A 20,943-nucleotide genomic window follows, 5' to 3' on the forward strand; every position below is an offset into this window, starting at 1 on the left:
AAGAGCAGAAGCTTCTTAAAGACAAAAAAAAAGTCAAATTTCAAGTCGTCAAATTGCAAAGTCAGATTTCTTCTAATAGAGCTGGCCCAAAGCATATGGTTAGGAAAATATAAAGGTTATGAAATATAACCCAGTTTTAAGTCTTTTAAAGGCATTAAGTGATTTTAGCGCAAAATTAAAATGTGCCAAATAAATTGGTTCCCGTGTTCTTAGGTTCAAGTGCCAGATATTGGTTTAGGAAGACCTTTATGTGCAGAGATTAACAAGATTACTAACAACTGGGAACTGAACTCCAGTCAAATAATGACATGAATAACCTGTGAATCTGGGCGAGGCCTTAAAAATGTTGGTCCAAAAAACAAAGAGCTGCTCTTGTTGAGCTACATTGAACCTCATTTCATGCGGTACAGCCATGTTAATTCTGGTTGTGCACATGAACAGAGCTCTTCTGGGTTGAACTGAAACTGGGAGTCTCTTCCTGGTTGCACTGCCAACTGGCTGTGAGCCCAGCGCCTGCCAGGCAGCACACTGCCATTGTCCTTTAGATGTTTCTGGGTGATCTGAGAATTAAAATAGACGGGACAACTGATCCCCTTTTCATTTTTTACATACTGACAAAGAACAAGAATTGTGATGAATATTAGGTGCACAAAGCAGCTAATTGGCAGATTAAAGTGGTGTTGAAATCCTGCCGTGGACTTGAATAGTCACAAAGAGTGTCTATTCTGATCAAATATTATTGAAAAGTGACTGGGAGGGCTACATGGTTACCATGGTAACAGGACTGACAAAGCATCGAGTTTCTGGGAAAGTTAAGTACACTGCAAAAATAATACAAAATTTTACAAGTATTTTCGGTCTAGTTTGTTGTGGAAATATCTTACTACACTTAAAACAAGACAAAACTAACTAAGAAGTAACTTTTCAGCTTATAGTTAAAGGAGTTTAAGTCAATGATTCCTTAATATTGATGAGAAAATATTAGTTCCACTGGCAAATTATTTCACTTTAGTGTAACCAGTGGAGCTAGTACTTTTTAATCAATATTAAGGAATTTTAAACTTACGCTGCGTTCACACTGAACACGTGTCACGTGTCAAAAACATGTCTGCCGATTCAACTTGGACACATGTGCACTTTGAAGTCAGACGCTTGACACTTATGCTGCATTCACACCAAAACCGTTTTGAGCGTCAGGTGCATCAGGTTTACATTCAAAGTGTATGTGGACGCACATCGAACTCTCAAAACGCTTCAATCACGCAGCGCTACATGAGCAAAACACGCCGCGATCTCGATGTCCGTCCATATAGGCTTTGAATGTAAACTTGACTCGCCTGATGCATAGATCGCATTAGAAAAAGCCCTTATATCTTGTTAAAAACTTACTTTTAAGTTAGTTTTGCCTTATTTCAAGCATAATAACATATTTGCTCTAGAAACTAGACAAAAATACTTGGTAAAATGTTGTGTTTTTGCAGTGAAGGGCTACCGTAACCATAATAATCTGTTGACATCAATATTTTAGTCAGCATATTGTATTATATTATGATTTCTTCTTAATTTTATTTCACTTTTCTAACAAAGGTTAGAAAACAAACAGCAAACCCTCTCAACTGCTAAAGTTTTCAAAAGTTTGGAAGTAATTAAAGTTAGGTGATGATAAATGGGAGTCTTTGGACGCTTTGTATATCCAGAGGCTGCAGATGAACTGACAGTAAAGACAGAGTCCAACTTCCTCCAGTTTAAATCAAATTTAGATGAGTAATCCATTAGACAAGATCCACCATTAGGTTCAATTATTTGAAACAAACCAGCTACAAACCACAATAAAGCAAATGTAATTTATTGTTTATTAGATATGCTGCTGTTTTTTAAAAATATTAAATGTACATAACCGCTAAATTTAGTTGAGGCTTTTAAGTGAACATTCCCATTGTGCTGAGTAATATATTGCTTTACTGTGGTTTCAAAGCACAGTAAAGCAGTGTTAGCATGATGGGTGGAGCTCCTTTAAACATCACATTAAGCCTTTGTTCCTTCTCACAACCAGCAAACATTTCAACCATTTGTCCTACTTATAAGTGATTAAGTGTAAGTGAAACCGTGTTATTCTATAGCTACAGAAACAATAATTTTGCTGTCGTTGGACTCTCAATAAACATATTTTAAACTGTAGAAACAATGCAGCAGACAATAAAATAAAACAACAAATTTTTAAGTTGAATAGAAATGTTAAAATCATGCTAAAATATGAAAATTTAAGCTAAAGCGTAAGGAAATTGTTTTTCCGTTAAAGAGGCATTTCTGTCTCACTAACATTATGAATACTCAAGCTTTATTATTCGTACATAATAAGTGTGTCATTTTAATTATTTTTTACTATACTTGTGATAATACTTTATTCTACATTTTAAAGGTGCAGTATGTAAATTTTGTAAAAAAAACAACAAAAAAGTCAAAATATTTCTTATAAAAATTATTTGAAATACAATTAGGATTTTTATATTAACAGCATTTTATATTTTTACAATTTATAGCATTTTATATTTTATTTTTATTTTTTATTTTATCTACAACTACTACTCAGTGGTAGTTGTTATTGTGTCTTGTCTCTATGCTGTAACTGTGAAGTAATTTCCCTGCTGGGATGAATAAAGTACTTCTATTCTATTCTATTCTATTCTATGAGGGAGAGAAATTAATCATTTAGATTAACAGATTCATTGAGCAAAATAAAAGTGGCTTTAAGGTTATATATCAAATCAAACCCTAGAAGTTTTAAAGGTCTCCTGAATGTTCCCAACAGAAGGAGGCCACGTTTGGTCCTGCCTGCTCCAGCAGAGTCCCACAAACAGAGAGCGCTGTGCAGTGGCCCTTCTCCAAAAGGGACCATCTGTCTCTCCCTGAAATGGGCCCAGCCACAGCGGACCTCCCTGCGACGGTGGGGCAGATCAGGACGTGCCGGGTTGATGTGGCCCAGCAGGTCCCAAGAATAAAACAGCACCTCTTTCCATCAGCACACATCCCTCCCTCTGTCACTTCCCACAGCTTCCTGCTGCTTTTCGGGCTACTTCCAAACCGCCGGCTGCCTGCTGGCGGATCACGCTTTCTCAGGGAAACGGGAGAGAAATGTGGTGAGAAGAGCGCTCTCATCCCGCAAAGGGGAAGCTGCTAAGAGACTTGTGAGGTGTTCAGATCGAACGCTCTGGGAAGCTCTGTGTTTCTACACGTCAGCTGAGGTCAGTCAGAGTCCACACCGCTACATTATCAGCAAGAAACAGTGCACCAAAAGAGGGAAGTCGGGAAGCTATGTGACACTGCTAAAAGTTGAGAACACTGACGCAAACACATTCACACAAACATCATCTGGGGAGCAGCATTAATACTTTCTGACCTCAGCATGCACTAGTGTCACTGGACCATCTCTCACTTCTTCTTTCCCTCTTAAAGTTTGTTTTCCACACTCAGTGTGATGTTGCTGACAGAAATCTGGCATATGTGAGATAATTCAGACTTCTGGGCAGCAGCTACAAGCCCTGCTGCTGACACAGAAGAAGCTTTACTCAACCAGCGGATGCAAAGAGATGATAACTACAGGGAAGAGCAGACCAGACGCAGATGAATCACTGGTTTATTCACCTCACAAGAGCTGCGTCCAGCAAAGATATGCTCATAAATTCCTCAACTGATACATTTTCCAGTGAAGATATTACTAAAATATGACTAAAACAAAACTCCTCTTTTTATAAACCTTATTTAGCGCAAGCATGTAAAAAAGCAACATAAAGATGCAAACAAATTGCATTTCAAATCAAGAGCAAACATGCTTACCTCATCTAGAGAGTCTCGGTTCTATCAAAGCCATAAAATCTCAAAGCAAAGGGCAAAGTGTCCTGTGAGACACCGTGGTAATGAAGCTACTGCAGAGATGCTGTTCAAGTGCATTAAATCCATCAGCCACTTGTTGAGCACGAGCCTCCTGAAAACACAAAGGAAACAGGATTCAAAGCGCTGCACGGCAGAGATCTGTTTCTCCAGATCATTTAAGGAACTACTTGTTTGCAAGCACATGAAGAAAACTAAGGAGAGTGCAAAATATAGGTGTGATGATCAGGGAGGAAGTTTTGTGAAATGCATACAGCTGCCTCTTAATGCACAGCTCCCTCCCCCCTACGACAAACCTACCACCAACAGCTGAATAAGCCTGCATCATTTGCATTTGTAAGGGAAAGTGGGTGGTTGTGCAGGAGGGGAAGGAGGGAATGCTGAGTGTTGGTGTTTGGGGGGAAGGAGGGAAGACCGTGACATTCAAAGCTTGAAGGCTGTGACAGGAAGGACAAGAAAAAATGGAGGGAAGCAATAGGCATTGTTTCCAGGAAAAGATCCCCTAGGTCAAGCTTGTGACCTTCCATGTTACATGCAATGACTGACATTTGAAGCTGCAGAAAGAAGCGGAATCTACTGAGAGACTGCATGCATGTGTGGCAAACAGAGCTAGAAATCCACTTTCCAACTTAAACACACCGAGATGAAGAAAGACTAAGCTGCAGAGAGCAATAACCTTTCTTTAAAACTGATAATCCCTGCATTCATACTCCATATGTGATCTTTTACCTTCAGCATAAACAGCAGGAAGGTTTAAGATATTTATCTAGTGATGTAACAAGAAAGAAATATTAAGGTGCAAACTATGAAGCTTCAGAGATAAAATAACTCAAATAAAATACAATGAATCTCAGGCTTGATTATTGTCTAAATAATAACACAATTCAATTGACTGGTGGGCATCTGGTCAGTTCACCTCTTCCCATTTCAACCCACCAATTCGTTCCTTCCTACTTTCTGTTATTGAAGTACTGTAGCTTCTCAGGATGATAAATGGTGATTAAAAACAAATCTGAAATACTATATGGCTGCATATTATCAAAAACATAATACTTATGTTTTATAATACATTGAACTGTCTTTAATTTGGACAATGCCAATTTTTTGTCTGAAAAGTCGATTAATTTAGCGAGAGTCGTTTAGTTGGCAACAATGGGGTGACTATTGTTAACCGCGCTCATGCAGATTTGACCTGGTGGGAGGGTCTGTCAGTCTCTCTCTCCCAGCAGAGCAAAAGATGACAGTGGCTTATTTTCAGACCTTTCCAGAAGTAGATAAGATTGGTGGATAAGATCTGCTTCTCATGTAAATAGCGGCCAATGTCAGATCTCCCAAAATTAAGGAAATTAAGAAAATCAGGGCTGATTTATTGAAGCACCTCTACAAATAACTCCTGCTCTTGACAGCAGATGCTGACAAGAACAAAAAGACTGACTTCAGATTTGTAATTATTCATTTGGATTTGAAAAAAAAGTGGAAAAGTGGGGAAAATAAATGGCCAAAAGATGCAGTGAACATTAACAGACTGCACGTATCTGTATAAGACCTGATGATGCACTGTTTGCAGCAGAGCATGTGTCTTTGTAATGCTAATCTTAATGCCAATTCTGAATTATGTTTTTCTAGAAACATAAATAAGGCATTTTACAGTAGTTGTAAAATGTAAAAATTACATTCATGCACATTAAGAAGTGAATCACAACACTTAAAAAAAATCCATTTAGTTCTTTAAGTGCTCCTCCCTAAACATTGACAATACAATTATTCCTCTGATGCATTTATTAAACTAGAAAGTGCAAACATAAAACACATGAATCAGCTCCTGTGTTTCTAAATTCCAGCGCTTTAGGATGACAGCCATCTATGGAATAAAATTAGCGCCGCAGCTCTGAAAGGACGACCTTTTTGGTACCATGATTAACATAATTACTACCAGCAATCCATCAAGTGAGAGCTGAGCTCAAGCCACGGCACTGATAGCCCAAGTCAAATAATCAAACGACAGAGCAGGGCTTTGTCTGAAAATGCAGACTCTGGGTCTGATTAAACATACCAGGCTGATAACAGAACCGCTGAATAAGATTATTGCCTCATATCTTAGAAATGCACAAAGAAATCTGCTGGTGACCAACTTGGCTTCTGCTTGGCTGGACCTTACCAGCCAACACCCTGTCAGAAGCTCAGGAATCTAATTTGTTTCTGATCAATAAACGCATCATATCTACATGCTAACAGGTTATGCAAATAGCAATACGTTTTGGTGTGAAACCTGTCGTCAGATGGTTGAAATTGAAGAACAAAAGCTGTAAGACACTAATTAAATATAAACTATTTTCTGCAAATGTATGTCTGTTCATTCAGGTTGCTACGACAGAGGTGGACTTTGACAGGTGCAAGCAATTTCATTTATTCAAAGTAACAAAGAGGAGAACTGACCAAGAGCAGACTTAAAGGCTTAACGCATTGCAGAAAAGCTGCTTGGTTTTACGTTTTTGAGCTTCTAAACTTCTCCCGTGTTGTGAAAAATGCTGGATTTGGAAATATAGCTGTCCTTTTGGAAATTTCAGGAATTTACAGAGACTGCACGTAATAGTTTGTGATGAAACAGGGCTAAAAATGCTAATAAAATAACATTATAAGAGCTTTAAAAATCCACTCCTTAATCATTTTGATTTTGCTTATCTGTGCAAAAAATATTTGCAAATACTGGTTAAAGCAACTCTTCTCAGAGAAGTCACCTCTGCCCCTAACATACATATAGAGGGAAATAAAAATATGATGAATTTAGCTAATTATAGAGCTAAAATTTGTGTCAAATACTTTCAGAAACTGAAGTCCATAAATGTCTGGTTGGCACATCTCCAAGTACATCCTCTTATTAAAAAACCACAGCAGATAGCTTTTAGCACAAAATGTCAGTCAACAGTTTGACAGTTGTGACTGTGTTGATTTACGATCCAAATCTGTGACAAGTAGGCACACAGGAAACTTGTTAGGCTTGTTTGAACAAGTCGCAGCTAACTACAAACAAGTTAAAAAAACACCTGCTTGAATGTTTTGCACAACTTCCCCGTCAGTCCTCCTTCAAGACTATATTAATAACATTTCTGTGCATTGCTTAATGACTTGATTATATATTTCCTCTCTTCCATAATTGAGTTTGAGGCAGCTTAATTAGAAAAACATAAAAACAGTGTCATTCTAGCCACTTCCTGATGACTGCTTTGCTCTGCCTGTTTCAGGTCGGAGGCAGGAAGGTGTTAATAGCAGGAAATGACAGACTTTAATCAAGCTCAATGAATAGCAGCAAGCACAGCTCTTTGCGGCACAGTCGGCTTTGATCCAGCCTCTGCAGGCAGGTTCTCGGCTTTGATTTGAGTTGCAGGGAAGGAAAGGGTTTTATTTGAAGAGTGGGAAGCCCCAGGAGGTAACACTTAAGAGTTCTCTGTCACTGCATCCCTGCAAACAGACGGACTATTCATCAGCCTACACATATGTGCAGAGAAGGCCTGTGGAGAAGAGCTGTTTGCACACGGACGACCAGTTTTCCTGGGTAATTTACATACCGAAGGTAGTCATTACACAAACGGATCCACATGCAAAGCAATACATGTTTGAAAGAAAAACATTTTAATTTTGGTAACTGGAGAAACAGATTTTATTGATCTAAATAAACAGGATCACTGCCAGGGATTCATCTAATGATAATTAAACCTCTCCGGGAATAAAAGAAAGGAACAGAGGCACAACTTAATTGAAGAAACTTCAGTTAAGTTCATTAATTGAGATTATTTGCTGTTGACATTTGGAAACAAGAAAGAAGATCTCAGCTGAGATAGAATATTGGGACAAAAAAACGATAAATAGCGGTGAGATTTACAAAGAAACTCATGGATTGTAATTAAAAAGAAACTCAGAACTCTAATATATCTTCCCCATTTGCAAGTCTACAAGCTAACAGGTTGAAATCCAAATTATAAAAGAAAAGCAAAGTTTGGACAAAAGCAGCAAAACTCTGATTAGTGGATCCGTACAGTGTGTCACTCTGCAGTCTCTGTTAATCAAACAACCCTCAGGGTGACTGTCACTCTGCACCCACTCTGAAAAGACAAGTATACCCAGCGTGGCAGTGTGGAAACTACTGAACCTTCCTGCATGATTACAGCAACCAGTTGAAACAGCATAATGTGGGAAGCAACAAAGGCATGGCGCCTGATTGCTTCCACCAGGGGAACATGTAATAATGCAGAAAGGACGCAGGGCACCGGCATCGCCTCAGATTGTACTCTTTTTTTCTGGAGGGTGTGACGATAGGCAGGCCTGTGATACATTTGCTGTCTGATATTTTTAGTCCTGCTGATAACAGCATGCTTTGGTAGTACAAGTTATGCTGAGTGGAACAGGAGCAGGCATTTAGGGAAATGGCCTTCCCCTCCTACGGAGAGGAAAACAGGAATAACAGCTGGGTGACAACAGGAGTCTCCGAACATCTCCCCTCCTCTCAGTTTGTCCTGAATCTGTTGTCTAAATCTATCAGAGAGCCAGATAGCTACGCTGCCTCTTCTATCCATCACTTCCACTTCATCTTTCCGACAGAGGGGGAGAGTAAACGAGAAGGGGTTAATGGGCACATGAGTTGGGGGGGCTGGAGGAGGAGAGTAAACAGCGGCTTCATTCGCATCTCTCTCCGTTGTTGCTAGGCAACTTTTTTCTGCATATGACAGCCCTGAGTGACAGCAGACCTCCTTTATGAACAAAGATGGAAAGTTGAGGGAGGGAGAGCAGATATGTGTGGTGATCGGGTGAATTCACAGAGAGACACATTGTTGCTCCTGGCAGTTCAAGGCAATCTAAGCATAATAAAGGAATGAGAAATGGACTAAATCAGCAGCCATGAAGACAAGATGTGTATCAGAGAGATTTTAGCTCCCGAAGAAAAAGACAAATCAGTCACACAAGCTTATATTTTGTTCAGTTTGAAATCACTTGATGCTTTTCCCCTTTGGGCCGCTAAATGATTCACATGAAAGGAAGTGGTGAATATTCCTGGTTGACCTAGTCATAAGGCACAGACACAGCAGCCAGTTAGCATAAATATTGCATTATTTCATTGCATCACAAGTCTGGAAAATAAAAAAAGCACAGCAACTTATATTCTAAGAAGAGAACCAAGACACGTTTCAACTCTTTTTGGGGAAGTCCAAGGTATTGTAGCCTCAGAAAAGAAAATATAAATCCTCCAATGGATCCTCACTCGGCTTCTGGGTCCAAAAAATGACAACAGGAGGTGCAGAAACATCTTGATCAGATGGTTAAAAGGCCACAGCTGACTCTATTCGATCTGGAGAAGAAGCAGCTGGACACAAAGCTCTCCCTGGTGATGGAGCTTCTTTCTCCATCTTTGGAAGTGAACCCATCTGCACCAAGGATGAAGCTGCTTCCATCAGAGATCTTCTTCCTTCTATAATGATCCATATTTCATGACAGAACCCAAGAGCTTTGGCTGTTTGCTCAACTCTTCTTTCAACAACATAGACCAGAGCTTTGTTCACTCTAATCCAGACAAGTCAGGCTGTCAATAGAGTTGATACTCCATCCCACCATGACATTTGAACAAGACAACAAGAAACCCTATTTATCTCAAACCCAAAGAGAGAAGAAAACCTTATTTTGCTTAAGAATCATGGTCTGAAACTTACTTTGACCCAGTGCGTGCCTGCATCAAAATCCACAGAAAGGCTTGGAGAAACCGGCTGTAAGCTTGTCCTGATTCACAAACCAAAAGTGGACCAAGCATTAAAGCCACACTGCTCCTCTTGAATCTGAGGTTTGACAACCATTCAGAACTGGGTTTCCAGTATTAGAGGCATATTCTTGGCATTTTTTTTTTTTTTTACCATTTTGCTAAAGTTTTTCATTGCTAGCAAACAACTGAGTAGAATTTTCAAGACAATTCTGAGCCATTTCTATCTACAAATTAAACTAAAAAGGCTATCATGATCAAGTTCTTGTGCCATCGGTGCATCAATTGCATTTTTTGGAAATTGCACGCACTATAAATAAAATATGATTAATTACAGACCTGAGAAAGTTATGGGAAGATTAGGAGTGTGCTGGAAGCCATTTATTTTAAAGATTCTCTACTTATGTTTGCAGAGAAAGCATCAACAGGAAAGTTGACCCTAGTAACTATTTGGTTAATAGGCAAATGGGGACAGTTGCAAGCATTTTCTGTGGACAGAATACAGCGGCAGATGTGTGCACCACGGTTGGCAAGAGAAATTGAAGCAGAACAAGCAATGTAACAAGATTTAAATCTCTTCATGCATTGACCCTGTTGGCACGCCGTTAGTATTTGCTACAAATACAAGATTAAAACATGTAAGATAAGCCAAAGATAAAAACAAAAAAATACAACAACAGAAAGATTATTTTTTGAGGGGTATCCAGGGCCATCTGGAATCTCTGTTCCAGAAGAGCAGAGTTGTTCTGTAATTAATAAACTTCTCCAAAGGGACGGGTTTATTAAGTGAGAGCTGGTCTTACTCTCCACAGGCTGCATATCAAGACCCTAGAAAAGAACGGGTCTGATGGCATTCCTGAGAACTAGGCGGCTGTGGTTAGCAAAGCAGCTGGCATCTGTTTTACGGAGTCACTTTCAAAGCTTTTTCCCTACCAGTGGCATCAAAAACATCTGTTTCCAGGCCAGCCACCCACATGCGAGATAGCCTCATGCTTGCAGGATGGCCCGCAGATGCAGGCAACAACAGTCATGCTAATGTACATGTAAAAAGCCCAGACAACCACAAAGTGACAGTTAAGTCAACATTACACCAAGAGTCACACGGGGGAGGCAGGATAGAATATCTAACATAAATACATAAAGGAGGCTGTAGAGAAAGGTAAAAACAGTGGAAAAGTCTAAATGAGAAGCAAAAGTTTCCGTGCCTCTTCACAATTTGTCAAGACAAAACAAACTTTCGCTGTTTATTGGGAGTTTATTAGATAAACCTTCACACAAGGAAGGTTTTCATGGCTTTCATTGTTCTAAACAAGTGTGGTGTGTATTTCTCTACACATTTTAGAACAACCATTCATTGCAGTTTCAGCTGCAAGTTGTGTGAGGCACGCTCCAACTAGTGTTGAGTCTTCAGACATTGAAAGTTTTTCCCATTCTTCTAAGACAAACTTATTCCAAGTGGATGGAGAGAGTCTGAACATTCATTTTCAAGTCTTGTCTTGACTTTTACTGGGCCATCCTACCAAATGAAAATGTTTTGACCTAGAGTAAGTGTTGGTAGCATTGTTGCCTTGCAGCAAGAAGGTTCTGGGTTCGATTTCCAGCCCGGGGTCTTTCTGCATGGAGTTTGCATGTTCTCCCTGTGCTTGCGTGGGTTCTCTCCGGGTACTCCGGCTTCCTCCCACAGTCCAAAAACAAGACTGTTAGGTTACTTGGTGTCGCTAACTTCTCCATAGGCGTTTGTCTTGTCTGTCTCTGTGTTGCCCTGTAACAGACTGGCGACTTCTCACCCGAAATGTTTGCTGGAGATAGGCATCAGCACCCCTCCTGACCCCATTAGGGACAAGGGTGTACAGAAAATGGATGGATGGATTTGACATATCCAATCCTTGTCCTGTTGGATCATAAACTTCCATCACGGCTTCAAATCTTTCAAAGCTTCTAGCAGGTTCTTTTTCCAGGATTGCTCTCCTTACTTTCAGTGTTAGTTTAAGTGGATGCCCATCTTTTGTTTGGTTTTCAATTGTGCCATAGTCTTGCCATTACATTTAAATTAGTTGTTATAACATAAATACATTTGCAAGTAGTGATTCTAAGAGTGCATTTCCTTGCGTTGTTGAAGAAGGTGCAGAAGAATAAATTTAAACTCCATTCTGTCCAGAGTAGTCCAGTTAGTGGAGGTAATATCCAATAAGTAGGAGCAGCGCTGCTATATTGAGGCTGCTGTGCACAGGATGTATTAGATGCACTCTGGCTCGGAGCATTGTAAAACACTGAGCATCATTAAGGGGAGTGTACTTGAGCACTGTCCACAGCCCCACAGAGGGGACATGTAGTGCAGAGAGTGCAGAGAGGAAGGCACTGGCAAATGGAGTTATTTTCCATTCCCTCAGCCCATTTATGGAAACATTTTGTGAGTAAGTTTCGGTTCTCACGGAGCAGGAAAAGATCCAGGGAACGCTAGAGTAAAAGTGAGAGAAATAAAGATGTGGAGTGAAAGACAGAAAGGAGAAGGGTTTGTAGAAATGCTGCTTTTAGCTTTTTCTCCTTTGGAAAAGACCGTGCTCTGTGTGTGTCCTCCTTTGTGCGGCTCTCCCCTCTGGCAAAGGCCACAAAAGCTTCCATTTATCTCTCCTGAGCATCTAGCCTTATTGAGGAAAGACCCTGAAAGGCGGCAGCCATCACATGCGCCTGGGTGACATGGCTTTTCCCTTGTTAACACTTCAGTCTTGCACCCATGGTGCATCTGACTGAACCTCCACCAGAATGAGGGATTACTCCCCCAGACAAGCTTGGAAAAAAGGAGAAGCAGTACATCTGTTCTATATATTTGCATTTCTTTGGTCAGGATCACAATGCACCACTTGACTCGAAGGAAAGAGAGCATTTTCAGTCAGGCATGAGAAACCCACCCCATCAATGAGGTCTTTTTTACACCCTTGGGTTTCTTCAGGATGCCACAAAGAGCAGTTTGCACAAAACACAATCTGTCAACTCGCAGACAGACGGGGACACTTTTTTTTTTCTACAATTCTCACTCATCAGTTTCTATTTACTCTGTGTTATCGGCAGTAGAAAGGACCAAGTGCAACTTTAGGCCATTGCAATGTGTGCTATTCAGCAAACTGCTTCTCTAATTGCAGAGGGAGAGGAATTTCTTACATCTCTAGCATTGAGGCACAACAGCTGCAGCTGGCATGGTATGTGGTGGGTGTGTTCAAGGGAGGCGGGCAGCTAAAAGGGTGTGAAACACCAACCTCCTGCTGAGAACCACAGAGGCACGCACACCTTTGCAAAATCATGCTTTTGTGCTTTTCCTTGTATAATTTTATTGTGGTAATAACATACCAGAGCATCAGATGGAGTCTTGAGCTCTAAAGTTTGACTCCCACTTTGCTGTCACTTGTCAGCACATCCTTGATCTCTCTAATTTAGAGTGCAGACAGCTGCCAAAAGAGAAGAAGAAACATACTCGAACACATGCACACACAAATTTCATTCAGCTAGTTAATGGGTCATCATCACAGATGTATTTGAAAGATGAAATGCTGTCCACAGACTACAAAAACAGTGGATATTCACATTGTAGCATTTGCTGTTTTTCTGCTATACCATCCCCCTTTCCTGAATGCTAAATGGAAGAAAATGTTCAGGGAAACAGGCAAAGAAGAATCAATTTCTCCCTCCAGGAGCCCAGTGCACTGATCTGGCATGACGTGTAGGTCTCCTCTGACCTTTAAAACCCATCAGGACCACTGATCTGATGAGGTGCTCATATGAAAAAGAGAGGGGTAGACAAATGGATTGTGGCTGAACAGCAAAACTTCTCACTCTAACAACTGTACAGTACGGTTCTAATTGAAGACGCTGATGCTTTTCCCTCACTGGTGAAAGCACTTGCAAGCCTTTCATCATTAATATTTATGTGATCCAAAATGGCACACAAAGTGGAGCAGTTAGCTTTTTTAATGCACTGCACAGATCAAGCGCAAGACGAGAAATGGGCGCAAAAAGGTGTCCGTCTTTAATCACAGTGTAAGCCAGGATTTACAACAGCGTCCCAGATAGGCACAGATTTCCTTATTACTCACTTCCTTATCTCTGTAATGCAGTTTTCTCTGAAGAATGTCACAAAGATGGAAACATTTGGTGAAAGTATGGCCAGTACCTGGCAGCTGTTTAACCTGCACTCACTGATCATCATATTAGTACCAGATATGACTTGTTTTGTCTTCAATACCACTTTGATTCTCCACAGAAGAGGTTCAGCAAGGTTTCTGAAACATTGCTCAGGGTTTTTGGTCCATATTTACATTACAACATTTAACAGATTATGCAAATCCCCAATCAGCCTCATCCAGGATGCTCAACTGGAGTGAGATCTGTTGTCTGTGTAGGTCAGTAGATCTCATCTTGTCAAGACATGGTCACCAACAATAAATATGTAGGTTGTGAAGGTTAGATGTTACATATTTAGTATTGAGGAGTCCAGGGTTTCCCCCAGTGTATTACAAGACTGGGGGGGCCTCCAGGCTTTACTTGTGCCCCCACCAGGTTTAAAATTGCTTATTTATTGAAATTTTTTTTTTTTTATGTTTGCATTTTTTAAGACTTTATAATGAGTCTTCAGATATTAATCTTTCAATAACACAGAATTATTAAGTGATATTTTAAAATTTCCTGTCAACTTTAAAAAATGTTTAACTTAACAACACGGCAGGCCCCTGGATGAATGACTGCCGAGCGCCCCTACCACCAGGCTCAGCGGGTTTTATGGGGAAAATCTTGAGAGCCTAAAGTAAGCCAAAAAAATATTTCCCACACCACCTCGACCACCAGTTCATGGAACTGCTTTTGTTTGTACCAAATTCCGGCGATACCATCCAAATGTCACAGCTAAACCTGAAACTCACCTGACCAGGAGACGTTATTACAATCTGCTACTGTAGAGTTTTTTGTGAATTTTCTGTTTTGGCAGGAGTGGCAGCTGGTGTGTGTTTTTTTTTTTACTCATGTAGACAATCTGCTTTGATGTTTGACATCCTCGAAGATGGTTTATCTAGGCCTGTCACGATAAATTGTCCCAGAACGTAAACGATAAGGTTGTTTTGAGAAAATTTTCAAGCAATATCATAGTAATAGTTAACATAAAATGCAACAACACATTCTCAAAGTTCAATAAACTTTAAATTCTAATGAACATTTAAACACTAGAGCTGGAAGACATTTTGTATATCCAAAATAAATATAGAAAACAACAGAAACAATATGTAAAATAAATTATGAAGTCTCAAAACAAAATTATCTTTCAAAAAAAGGAATAGTTGAGACAAAAAACCAGAATAAGACTTTTATCAGTTAGGTTTTTGGTAAAAAGAGAGAGAAAAAAAGAAAAACAACAAATCAAGCAAATGAAAATTATTGAGTTTATTGAAATTTATTATGGGTATAATTGATTTATTGTTTTTGTGTGACAGGTCTAAGTTTATCTTCAGACATTTCAACAGTTAATAAAGCCACTGTTGCTTTTCGTTAATCCCAAACAAGACATCCTCCTTTGATACAAGACTTCAACAAGTCATTTTTGTCCACATAACAACCACTCACTTGATATTTTTGCAGACATCGTAGATCATAACTGAAATCCTCATATCGCCCAATGTTTAAGTTCCTAAATGCATCAAGTTGCTGCCGTTTGAATGGACAGAGAGAGTTACTAAACATGTCTGGTGAGTGTAAGTGAAAAAAATAATGCTTTCCTTTTTGTTTTCTTCATATCCAGCATTATCATCAATTCATAAAGCGTTTTATCATTCACCGGCCACTGCTGAAACATCAGAGATAAACAAAATAAACGAAAACATGAAAATAAAGTGGCACAAGATGAATGATTCATTAGAAGCTCCTCTATCAATATGTCTGTATCAACACAAGCTTCCTTAAAGTGTCTGGTTTATTTTTACTGTACTACTTTTGATTAGCAATGAGATGGATGAACTCCAATCATTACTGCCATCCCTGAGAAACCACACAGAGTTCAGCTATTTAATATTAAATCAATAATAAACCCAGTCCATTATGAGACACCAGGGACAACAAAGCATGGCTGGATCAGATCCATTTTCAGAATTTTTTCCAAGATATATCACAGAGATTTTTGTGTATACACTCAATAATCAGACCAGCTACAAACTGGCAGCAGGAAATGTAAGATTTTTCATCACCGAATGCCAGACCCACACATTTTTTCTTGGATAATTAGGCTTAATGACAGGAAATAATTAAATGACCCCAGAAAATGGAAAATGTCACCAACTGAGACATTGGATCATGGGCGACCTGATGACCACATGGTGCTACAGAGTAGCACCATGCAAAATGGAGACTGCTTAAAGTTGCCGCACAAAGTTTCTTTTCCATAGACAAAACATAAATATACATTTACAATGTTTGGTGAAAATCAGAGACTAGCTTTGCTTTTGACTCAATACTAAGGTAAAGGTTGATCAACAAAGTTGATTCTGGCAAAAAAGAAAAACATTTTTGTCCGACAACAACAATTTCTAGAGCAATTTGCTTTTTGTATCTGGACAGTTGTTGGTCATTTTCATCCGTGCCATTTTTTTCTTTCCATTTGTCCATGACATTTGCAGATTAGAAAGAAAAATTAACAATTATGTAGCCTTAATAGTCACGACACAATATTTGATTAGGTGTTATATTTTCAGGAGTTCACGCTTTGCATATTGTGGACATATTTGACCATTTGAATGAACTTTAACCCTTCCAAACCGAACGTATTGGCGACGATCCAGTCAAATTTGCAGTACCGTAATTCCGCCACACTTTGCGCCATTTGAAAAATTCCAATGGTTTCTGAAAGGGGAGATATTGCGCTTTCCAGCCGATATCAAGTTATTACGGTAATTTCACCCCTGCCGTAGCAGGGAGTGAAATTAATCTGATGAAACAATCCTTTAATAGACCGTAAATTATGAAAATAACTTGCTAGATATTGAAAGTCCCAATTGTTATGGATAAATGGGCAGATATACACTTTATTTACTCACAGGAATTTTAAAGAACTGCGTACAATTAAAATAAGAGAAAAATATCCAGGTCTTAAGAGGTTAATCTCCACACCTGATACATGTTTTAGTAGCTAACATACTAACGCTTACTGAGACATTGTGCAATGGTTCAAAAAGGGAATAATTAAGGAAAATTTGGGTTAATCTGAATTGATCATGGAAATTTTCAACAACAACAGTATCACAATGACAAACTTTTCTGATATCTTGCAGTTTTAACTGAGTACTTTAACAAAAATAAGTGGCACCATTTATTAGCAACATCATTAATTTAGTTCTTTATTTAAAAATAAATGTATGTAAAGATAAAGTTCAGCGACTGATATACTGATATAGGTAGTGGATTTACACAGACAAGTACTGTATGTATGCAGTAATAATCTGTTGTTTATCTGATGTTTACACAGTTCAGCTAAAAAATACAATGAACTGGGTAAGAAATACAGTTCAATATATTTACATTTGTCAACATGCTGAAAGATTACATTAACCTTTGACCCTTTGTGTTTGCACGTTTACTCTAAACCTTTAAATCAGATGAGAACAGTGTAATTATACAGCTGCTGCAGCACCTGGCTGACTGTCCTGCTGCTGTGTGTTGTGTTTTGGCCCGGACCCTTGCAGCCCAGCGCTGCTGAACTGTATATGGCCTCACAGTCCTGTTTACATTTCGAAGAGCTTCCAAGGCTTCCAGTAAACACGGCCTGGGGTAGGTGAGCGATGAATGGATGCAGTGTAGCTGCTGGGCATTGTAATATTTGGATACACAATGATCTCTAGTTGGGAAAGTGAACATAGTGTCTGGGACTCTGTTTGACTTATTCTGTTATGTAATCTCCTTTTCTCTTGCTGCTTCGTCTTTTAAGGCAGCAAACTCACTTACAGGCTGGCATTCAGCTCTTCCCCTCCAGCTCTGGATCCCACATCATCTCACCCCCTGTGGCTAACTTCCAAACAACTGCAGCAGCTTTGAAAACACTATCCTGAGGGGAGGAGGGGAGTGGTCGACCTCTTCCACATTGACAGACTCTCTGATTACGGAAGTAGGAGGAAAAAAGAAACCCAAAATCAGGCCACAGCCAGTCCAGATCATTATCCTCCGTCAACATCATTTACAAATGACGTAGAATGATGTTGTAAAATAAGGCATAGTGAAACTGAATACTACTCTGGCTTTGAGTTAGTTCTGCTTGGCTGGGCTGGCGCTCCTTAAACACATCATACGGCTGCAGCAGTCATAAGTATAAGGAAAAGGCCAGAGCGACTGGCAGCCATGCATAGTTCAGCTCCTTTCTGCTTTACCTATCCCCTCTACTTTGCGTAAAAGGGTTTCCCCGTACACAGTGAATGCAGCATCTCAGGCTTGTCTAAAATATTCACAGACTACTGTGTCTCTGCAACAAGAAAAAGCTACAGGCAGCGTTGCACACAGACATTTTTGTGCCGCAGTAAGTGGTTAAAACGCTACACAGCGAAGCCCTGAGTTAGTCATATGTATGATTCAAACGTCCTTTGTGAACTGAAATAACAAGAGGTGGAATGTTTGTTTTTAATGATGGCAAGGCTATACAATGATCATAGTGCCAACACAAACTGGCCCTGACCTAAAGGTTTATGACAGAAACTCTGGAAGGAGGTGCAAAAGCTCCAGCTGGTCAGAGCTACCAACAGTTCATGACAGAAATAGTGCGACATGTTTTAATGCACCACTGCATTCGGCTCCATCATTTCGGTTCCAACAAAGCTGAACTCGTTGAGTCCCTTTGTTTGTTTTGCAGCTTTGTGTCTCTGTCAACTCCAATGTGATCCCAGTGTTAATATAAAACAAGGTCAATTTAACCCAGCTAGAAGTTTGCTAAACTACCTGCTGTTATTCTCATCCAATTACTGTTGGAGGTCAGAAATAAACAACTGCTTCAGAGGCAACCGAAGAAGGACTGAAGAAGGATGTAACCTGAATGAGTTTCCTTCAATCTGTCAGAATGGCTGTGTTTGGCAATTTTTCAGTCTTTGATATAAATAAAAATAGCTTTTGATGAAGTATTGAAGATAATACATGTGTCGTTATAGAGGAAAAGTTGCATGACCAACCATCAAAACAGAGGGTAATAAAAAAAATATCATTAAATATAAATTAGATGTGATATTTATGCATTGTTATGTGCATTTCTTTAAATAATTTATGAAATTACTAAAACTCAACATGTTTAAAATATGTCTGCAAATATTTTCATCTGTATTTACAAAATTAAAATACAAAGTTATGAATTAATAATATGTTAGTAGGGCTGTACGACTGAACAGGCATATTTAACTGTGAAAAAAATAAGTTTGGTCTCATTTGTTATAAGCTGTGACAGTTATAAATCTGAAAATTTGTATACATTTTATATTTTTTGTATTCTATTATCAGTGTTTATTTTTGCATAACATTTGAATAAATATGTTTTCAGCTATTCAAAGATTCAATTCCCTGTTGAGTGTAAATTCAAACTCAAGTTATTCAAACCATCAAATATTTTGATGCAATTTCAACGCCAGCCAAAAAAAACAAAAAACAATTGGTATTTTTAATTATTATTTATAGGTATGAAATGAACAGAAAAGTATAATAAACTGAAACCAACTGGTTGTGCTAACACGCTGACGACAAGCTGGTGGGTTAAGTTCAAATGCAAAGCAGTAATGGAAGAAATGGAGACTACACCACTACCGCAATTGGTTACCATGGAAACTGAACACAGGCGATTTGATTAGAAATTGCCAACCAAGGATTTTTTAAATCAACTCCCACTGCAGCTTGAATGTAAAGACATGTGACAGGTGATTCTCCTAACATCTGATTATTTGGAGGCAAAAATAAAACCAAAATTAAAGTATAACTAAATTCACAATACTACTTTATTACCCACTAAGGTAAAATGAAATTCAATATCCAGGAAATTGTCAATTATTTAGCATTTTATTGGCACCATCGTAGTACGTTTTTATTTCTAAATACATCTAAAATTAAACAAAAAGCAAAAAATGTAATAATTGGGTAGACAGTATTATATGTCATACAACAATAAAGCTGTTTCTCTGGAAAAGCGTCATAATTAACCTGTAATTGGTTAAAAAGGCCAAACAATTAATCAAATCTGAATATTACATTGGACCACATTACTTTGAACTCTACAGGAAAACCCCCAACAAAAACAAAGAAAGCAACCTGTTATAGTGAGTGAGATTCCCAGCACAACTAAACTAATTATCATTTGATTTATGGACCAAAGTGAACACAACCTAGAATAGCTCACCATAGACAATGACAGACTACAGACCATAGCGACAGTTTCTCATTTGTCTCATGTCAGTGAGCTGGCAACATGAAAGGAACCAACAAAGAAAAACAGACACTCTCTCACAATTGATAAATGTCTGTTTGGGAGAAAGTTCCTTCCTGCGAAAAAGGCTGAAACTGAGAAATCTCTCAAATTTCACAGCGGGAACAAAGCAAAACATGACCACTTACAAAAACCAAAGGGAAAAAACTGAACTCACATAAAGCTTCACGTTGTAATAAACTTCTCATTTTAGTTTGACGTTTACAGAAGAAATTCTGACACTTATAGCCAATTTAACCTCAGTTGTTTTTTAAAACTGGGTTATCTCAAAGAAAAAGCCAACAGTTTAACCCCTCAATGTCCACTAATCCAAATTTCAGTTCAACAGCATTATGGTGAGGTTAAGTGAAGGATATGGGCCCAGCAGAGATGCTTCGGTGACTCACCAACCACATTGAAGATCTGCATCTGTCACGGCTCTGCTCCATATGAGTCGTTTATTACAATTATCCCCCATTTGGACCCAAGTTGATGTACTTTCAACACTCTGAGGAAACTCATCCCATGGATATTAGGATCAATCTGACAGCCAGTGGGCAAAGATTCCTGATTTTTATACAACTTTTGACTTTAACTTATGAGGCTAATAGGATATGACTGTACTTTCTATTTTAAAAGTGCCTCCAAATGTAATGTGATAAGGACTAAGTTTGGGTTAAAAATGGGAGAATTATCCAATCTACCAACCTGTGAATATAATTTGTGTCCCTGAGTCCATTTAGCTTTTATGGAGCGTTCACACCAAACACGTTACGCGCGTCAAAACCACGTCCGACACATGTGCACTTTGAATGAAGACGCTTGACATTTTGCGTACCAAACGCGTTGCAAACGTCAG

The 20,943-nt window shown here is 39.0% G+C and overlaps 1 protein-coding gene across 6 annotated transcripts in view; it reads right to left on the minus strand.

Annotated features, from left to right (window-relative positions):
* The window catches only part of LOC114137938 (signal-induced proliferation-associated 1-like protein 2), a 115,132-nt gene that overhangs the window by 86,647 nt on the left and 7,542 nt on the right, over positions 1-20,943 (minus strand). For 5 of the 6 annotated variants that reach the window (XM_028006814.1, XM_028006812.1, XM_028006817.1 and 2 more), the window contains exon 2: positions 3,835-3,982. The exons of the other annotated variant lie outside the window; for it this stretch is intronic. The gene's annotated coding sequence lies outside the window, so the exon portion shown is untranslated. The remainder of the gene's footprint in view (positions 1-3,834; positions 3,983-20,943) is intronic. 6 annotated transcript variants of the gene reach the window in all.

Source organism: Xiphophorus couchianus, chromosome 22 (genome assembly GCF_001444195.1).
Source record: "Xiphophorus couchianus chromosome 22, X_couchianus-1.0, whole genome shotgun sequence".
NCBI classification, from domain to species: Eukaryota; Metazoa; Chordata; class Actinopteri; order Cyprinodontiformes; family Poeciliidae; genus Xiphophorus; species Xiphophorus couchianus.